The sequence below is a fragment of the Penaeus monodon genome, chromosome 4 (assembly GCF_015228065.2).
Source record: "Penaeus monodon isolate SGIC_2016 chromosome 4, NSTDA_Pmon_1, whole genome shotgun sequence".
In the NCBI taxonomy this organism is placed as follows: domain Eukaryota; kingdom Metazoa; phylum Arthropoda; class Malacostraca; order Decapoda; family Penaeidae; genus Penaeus; species Penaeus monodon.
The window spans coordinates 20829845-20837344 of NC_051389.1; the positions used below are offsets into that span (position 1 = coordinate 20829845).

Sequence of the window (7500 nt, forward strand, 5' to 3'; positions counted from 1 at the left end):
ATTAATGGAATGGATTGCATTCTTTAAAAATGTAACTTTTTTTTCCTAATACATGGACTTCAATGCACGAAAAAAATAACATTTCCTTTTTTATGGTTCCATCAAATCGATGAAAAATAATTGTGAATCTTTTCACCCGATGTCAACAATTTGCATCAAAGCACAATAATTAATGCCTCGTAAAGCACAAGCGATATGTACATGTATTTAATTTATCATTTAAAACAAAGATTTCCGACTGGTTACAGACTTATATCATTCATATTTCCGACCAATGGTATTTTAATTCATATCATTTTGAAAATCATCTTAAGTGCCGTTAGCCCGTATTGCATTGCAAGCAGAGCAAGTGAAGCTCAAGCAAGACTCGTAAACAGTAGGATGCACGTTCAGGAAACACAACCACTGTGTCACTTTGTTCCCACAATGCATTGCGAATCCAAAGGCGCAACGATTCGCGCAATTATAACAACATACATATTCATCATATTTACATATCATGAATGTAATTTCTCTTGATTGTAAACACATCAGTAATTCAGCAATACAGCTGTAACATCTGAGTTACATTGCGCTGTTAGAGCATGTCTGTATTCCATCACCGGGATTTCTGAACAATAGCAAAGCTTTAACAGAAATTATTCTAATAGAAATTACATTTTATCTTATGTATGCGGGCGCGTGTGTATGCGTTTATGTGTGCACGTTTAACTCTATATACCACTATCAATTTCTCCTCCTCACACACACACACACACACACACACACACACACACACACACACACACACACACACATACGACACACACACACACACACACACACACACACACACACACACACACACACACACACACACACACACACACACACACACACACAACACACACACACACACACACCCACACACACACACACACACCACACACACACACACATGTATAGGTACTTGCGGATTTTATTTTTTTGTTACGCATGGCCTATTAATGTTTTTTTTTATTTATTTTTATTTATTTATCTATTTATCTATTTATTTTATTTTTTTTACCCATTGCGTTTTAATGAAGTCGAACAATAATGCGACATTCTCATGATGTAGTTAAAATATGGTGCTCAGTCATGATACTAAACAAATCCCATTTACTGTGATTTAATTGGCACTATAGCACATCTAATATAAAGCAGTGTAGATCTTCAGTATCATCTAAAATAACCTCATTGCAATATCCATCAATATCTATGTGTGTGTGTGTGTGTGTGTTAGCATGTGCATTAATATGAGAGAGAGAGAGAGAGAGAGAGAGAGAGAGAGAGAGAGAGAGAAAAGAGAAAGAGAAAGAGAAGAGAGAGAGAGAGAGAGAGAGAGAGAGAGAGAGAGAGAGGGCGAGAGCGAGAGCGAGAGCGAGAGCAACGCGAGAGCAAGAGCGAGAGCGAGAGAAGCGAGAGCGAGAGCGAGAGCGAGAGCAAGAGCGAGAGCGAGCGAGCGAGCGAGCGAGCGAGCGAGCGAGCGAGAGAGAGAGAGAGAGAGAGCTAAGTGATTCAGCTTGACCTTTGCTCGATAGCTCAACGCGAGAGGCAGGCAAGAGTCCAACGTCCCAACTCGTTAATAATGACCTAAGTGAAATTCTCGCGTTCCTTGACAGCAGAAGATTCGGATGTGGTTCGAACGTTGATTTTATTTCACGAGTTGGTGGAATTTTGAAGATCATGCTTAACCAAAGTGTTTTTCATAAAGGCGTAGAAGCTACTGTGCATATTTATGAATTATTATTTTTTCACAAATCAACCAAACGGCGATGATGATGATAATGAAAAATGTAACGAATGCGCATTGCATGATGACATTAATAAAGATAAGGTCTTTGGTTTCTGTTTCAGCTCAAGACCCTTGTTATTTACTTTAGCTCCTCCCTCGTTTTGTCTAATTATCTAACATTATATTGTAGTTATTTTTTATCCTCCTCAATAGGATGAACAATGCCATTAAAAGGTTGCCCCGTTGAAACGGAAGGGCTTCTCACTCACTGTTTCAATAGCACTGCTTTGTAAACTCAATAATGTTCGGATCTGTTATGATATATAATTCTTTTTTTATTTCCTTCTATAACGAATTGCATGGTTGTCGGAGAGGCATTTGTATTTTCTTACGTGAAAAAATAAATGAATAGTGCTTTTCTATTTCTATAGATTATTTATAGAGGTAACTAAACCATCGACTTCATTTTAATCTTGTTTTCGTTATGCTTATGTGTAGTCGTCGCTATACTTTGTATTTCATTGATTTCAATTTCAACGATGAGAGAGAGAGAGTGAGTATCTACGGACATGTATGCTGCACAGTCTATAGGTTATTATCAGTCACTACACCAAGTATGACATTAGAGATATTTTTGTCTAGCGTTATATTATTCATAAATTAAACGTATGGGCCTGACCGGGATTTGAACCCGGGACCTCTCGCACCCTAAGCGAGAATCATACCCCTAGACCATCAGGCCGTTATGAGAGGAACTAGACAGTCAGGTGCATATTTCCGAGCTCTCTCTCTCTCTCTCTCTCGCTAGCGGTCGCCGAAATTCTGCCCACACCCTGACACGGCTCGTGCTGCAATCCCCCACTCGCTTTGTAGTACTAACAGACTAGAAATAGAATATGAATGTCAGTGTTTGCCTTTTTGATAGAATTTTCTCTGGGTGTTGAGCATTTTTTTAGGCTTATAGTAATCATGACTATCATTTTTATATCAATGCTGTGGATCTCAGACATGAAACATAAAACAGATCATGTGTAAGCGTTATTGCTTTAAAATTATACAAATACACATAAAAGAATGAATGTTGGATGAAACTATCATTCGTAAGTATCGTTATATTATCTCCCCTTTCATGGGATCTTATCGCGAGTGTGAGTTTGAATGTAGTTGTACCTGGACACGAATATTTTCTAAACCCTTCATTAAACAATCATCTGCCCCCTGTTCCCAGACTGAATTTTAGATACATATAGGTATGTACCTGTGTCTGATAGACAGACACAAAGATATACCGGCACGCATAGTTACACACAAATAAACACAAACGCACTCGCATTCGCACTCACACTCACATGCTCATACTCATACTCACACTCACACTCACACTCACATGTCCTACCTGATAAAGAATCATGTAGTAATCATCTCCGTTTCGTGCTTGATTACGTGGTTATTAATTTCAACTCATGTTACTTTATTCCACAAACCATTTCAAAATGTCGGGCCTGACCGGGATTTGAACCCGGGACCTCTCGCACCCAAAGCGAGAATCATACCCCTAGACCATCAGGCCGTCGTGCAGTCATGTAAAAAGTGAAATTATGAAGCTCCGCTCTCTTCTGCTACTGACTTTCCTTTTCATTTCATGATTAATGTTAATATCGTTATTATAAGCACGGTGTTACTTTTTCCGGGCGATATCTACCTATTGTACACATCCAGTCTATGCAGCCCCCAAGGATTCCGAGACCTTTGGGTCTGAAAAGGCAGTACTGGTGGTCCGTGAGCGAAGTTTAAAAATTTCTAATGCTTTAAGCGCAAATGTATATGCATTCATAATAAGGTTATCGAAGGTAATCTTATAAAAATTCTCTTTTTCATTACTGTGTTAATTACATACGAAAACACTAGTGTAGTAATTTAGTTCCTTTCTAGAGAAAATTCAATTTTCATATTTACATTATTTTATTGAATCAGTTCTAATAATTAACTTTTGCAACGTTATCTAATTCATTTCATGTATATTATGTGCTTAAGATTCATTAGACTGCAATGTGCAAGCAGTTCTAGGCACGTATCAATTCGATTCTATGTAAGGTATTGTTTTGCAGTCTTTTTTCTGTAAAGATCCGACAAGCACAGCGAGTCGATACGTACTCAGTATCCCGTTTGAAGGGCTTTGCAGAGTTTAATGCTGTCTTTTCAGGGTAAATCCCCTCCCTACAATAAACAGATAAAATTAATCAGTACTCCCTTTTGAATCTTTTGACTACCTAGTATTTGTAATGCTGTCATTATACAATTAATATTCTTCTCATAAAGGAAATGATATTGAATAAAGTCGCAAACAAGTTCTTTTTGCATTGTCATGATTTGCGGGACTTTAAATTATTGTATGTGTTATTAGAACTTATTTTCTGTTCTCATTAGAACTTTTGGTTCGCAGAGTGTCTGCTAATGTTAAAGTTACTCTTTTGCCATTTCGTACTTCCACCTGCTGTAGCCAGGTACAAAAGTGGAACGTTTTGCATTGCTTACAACAGACATTCATTTTCTAGATTATCAATTAACGAACACTTTGGATCTATCGAGCACTCTAAATCTGAATATAATGTTAAATTTCTTTCTATTGGTAACCATTTTACTTTCCACCATCATGATTTCTAGGACAATAAGAAAAAAAAAACTTCATATTGAACACATCAACATTTTCGTATTAAATTTAATCAAATATAAAAAAACAGTGTACACCCATATACGAAACTATAATACATCATTTTTAGGACTGAAATTAGGTTTTAGTTCAAATCTTTCCTGCCTATATAGTTTGGTAACCCAACTTTTACCTTGTTTCAAAATCAATGACTGTTTAGACCATTAATAGTAAAATATTCATCTTGAATCAGATTAGCTCGATTTGTGAAAATAGCATCACCAAAAGAAAGGAGAAAAGTGCGAGTGTCTTACTACAATCCCTTGCTTTAAACGAAATCAAATATGATTTTTTTTTTACGAGGGAATTCATGTCTCGTGGTCATGGTACTCCCTCGGAACATAAGGAAAGGATGATGGAACAAAGCACAACCCACTGTGAAAAAATACTGACTGTCTACTCCATCCTAATAATGAAAATAGTTACATTCGAATTTGGCTGTTTGAAACACATACCAGATTATTTGCCATAATAATAGAAAAAGGATGAGAAGTGTCAGCCTTCCTACATGATCCTATTTAGTCTTGTTAAACAGCAGGCACATACTGAATTTTTTTCTCCCACTCAGTTTAAAATTTTGCATCTATTGACGAAAAGTAGGAACTTTGCTACGGAGATACTACCTTCATGACTATATAAGGATTTCTTTGAACCTTACGGAATCTGTATCGGTAATATATGTAAGAACACGAACGCAAAAAACTATGGGAACATCGCTACTCCACCGTGCCGTAAGAGTTGTACAATAACTTTACCCACCACCACGCCCCCCCTACAGGCCTACACAACACACACACCAATGTTATTTTTGCTATAACATACTATATAGCATTAACATTTACATACATGATTAGTTACTCTTATGCCTTTCTCAGTCCTATATTAGTATTTGTTGTAAACGGCAGCATACTGGAAAATGTTTTATGACGCGAAGTTCTTGCGTGTAATTTTTGCATTCTATACACACCAAACGCCGAAATTCTTTGCTACATCGCCAAGATCTAGCGACACAACACTATATAATGGAACATTTGTACTTTTTGTGAAGCAGGTTTACGTTTTACCATTGGTTATCGCTGAATCAATGTAATGTTAAAAGAAATGCAACAAATTCAGTATATGGTTGCCTATAATCATCTTTTTTAACCTTCCTTATAAGGACGTACCATGAACCACGCACCAAACGACAACAAACCCCAACCACACCGACATACAAAACACCAACACCCATCTACTGTGCCTCCGCCACATATATATGTACTAGATATATATAATATGTTATAATATATGTATATATATAGATTATCCTTAAATCTATCTTCGAAGTATGATATATGATATGTGTATGTTGTGTTGTGTTGTGTGTTTGTGTTTTTTAATACTTTTATTTGTGGTATGTGTACGTGAGTATACCGGCACGTTGTGGTAATAGATGGGGACACACACACACCACCACAGACTAAACATGAAATTACAATAAGTAGCAATGCTGTTTGAAGGGGTAGTAGCATGCAATAGACTGTTATAAAGCAAAATATCATATTGGTCGCATCCGATAATCACTTTTACGTTCCTTCGCAAAATGCCTGACCGGGATTTGAACCCGGGACCTCTCGCACCCAAAGCGAGAATCATACCCTAGACCATCAGGCCGTTTTGAACATGTTACTAGAGACTTACATTTTCCAAGCATTCTCTCATGCTAGCTGTCGCCGCGGCTCCGCCCACACCCGGTATATTACTGTACCCTCTACCGCCAAGGGTAGAGGGTATACATATGTGTATAATATATGTATATATAATGAGATTTATCCCGTGTAAAAATACTAAATACTCGGATATTATGATTTTGATATGTGAATAAGCATTAGCATATAAATGCTCAAAATCTGTGAAATTTATCATGTAGAAATATATTTAAATAACACTCATTTATTATTTCGGTATGATTACCTAGAAAGGTAATACCGGCACTCTCCGTGGAAAGGAATTGGGGACCCTACCACGTACTCACTCCAGGAGCATCACAACATGAAATCTACAATTAAGTATCATGCTGTGACCAAGGCGGCTCAGACATGAACCTACCGTTAAAAGAAAAAGAATTATTTCGGTGCATGATTAATAATGAATTGAATTGTAGAAGAGTACGGCAACACACATGCACACAAACATACACAAATGTATATATATAAATATATATATATATATATATACATATATACATATATACATATATATATATATATATATACATATATATATATAATATATATATATATATATATATATTTATATACATGCATATATATACATATATATATATATATATATATATATATATATATATATATATATATATATATGTATAATATACAATACACACACACACACACACACCAACTATATATATATATATATATATATATATATATATATATATATATATATATATATATATATGTGTATATAATAATATGTATATATATATATATATATATATATATATATATATATATACACACATTTTCTAGCCAATCTGTGGTGCGCAACACACGCTTCTGCTTTGAGCGCCCGCTCACGATGGAATCCTTCCTCGAGGAGCTACAAACACTCCAGGTACCTGTCTGGACGGAGGCCGGCCTCCTCGAGCACACGAGAGGCTGCCGCTCGACCTTCCTGGGCCGCGGCCTCATCGGCCGGCGCGTTGTTCCCTTGGGCAAAGAACTTCACCTCGATTGCCTACCTAGCCACTGGGTGGCCAAGCCAGCCCAAGTCAGTGCTGGTCCCAAGCCCGGATAAAATAGAGAGAATGATTACCTAAAAAAGGTAATACCGGCACTCTCCGTGGAAAGGAACTGGGGACCCTAGCACGTACTCACTCCAAGAGCATCACAACATGAAAACTACAATTAAGTATCATGCTGTGACCACGGCGGCTCAGACATGAACCTACCGTTAAAACAGATCTATACAATATACGTTGTGTGTTGAGCCGAAAATATAATATATATATATATATAATATATTATAA

At 36.7% G+C, this 7500-nt stretch overlaps 3 non-coding genes across 3 annotated transcripts; all 3 read right to left on the bottom strand.

Moving 5' to 3' along the window:
• Positions 1–2426: 2426 nt before the first annotated feature.
• Positions 2427–2498, bottom strand: Trnap-agg. The gene has a single exon. It is a non-coding gene; the product is annotated as a tRNA-Pro (tRNA).
• Positions 2499–3254: 756 nt separating this feature from the next.
• Trnap-ugg lies at positions 3255–3326 on the bottom strand. Its single transcript has one exon. It is a non-coding gene; the product is annotated as a tRNA-Pro (tRNA).
• Positions 3327–6048: 2722 nt separating this feature from the next.
• Trnap-ugg lies at positions 6049–6119 on the bottom strand. Its single transcript has one exon. It is a non-coding gene; the product is annotated as a tRNA-Pro (tRNA).
• Positions 6120–7500: the final 1381 nt, after the last annotated feature.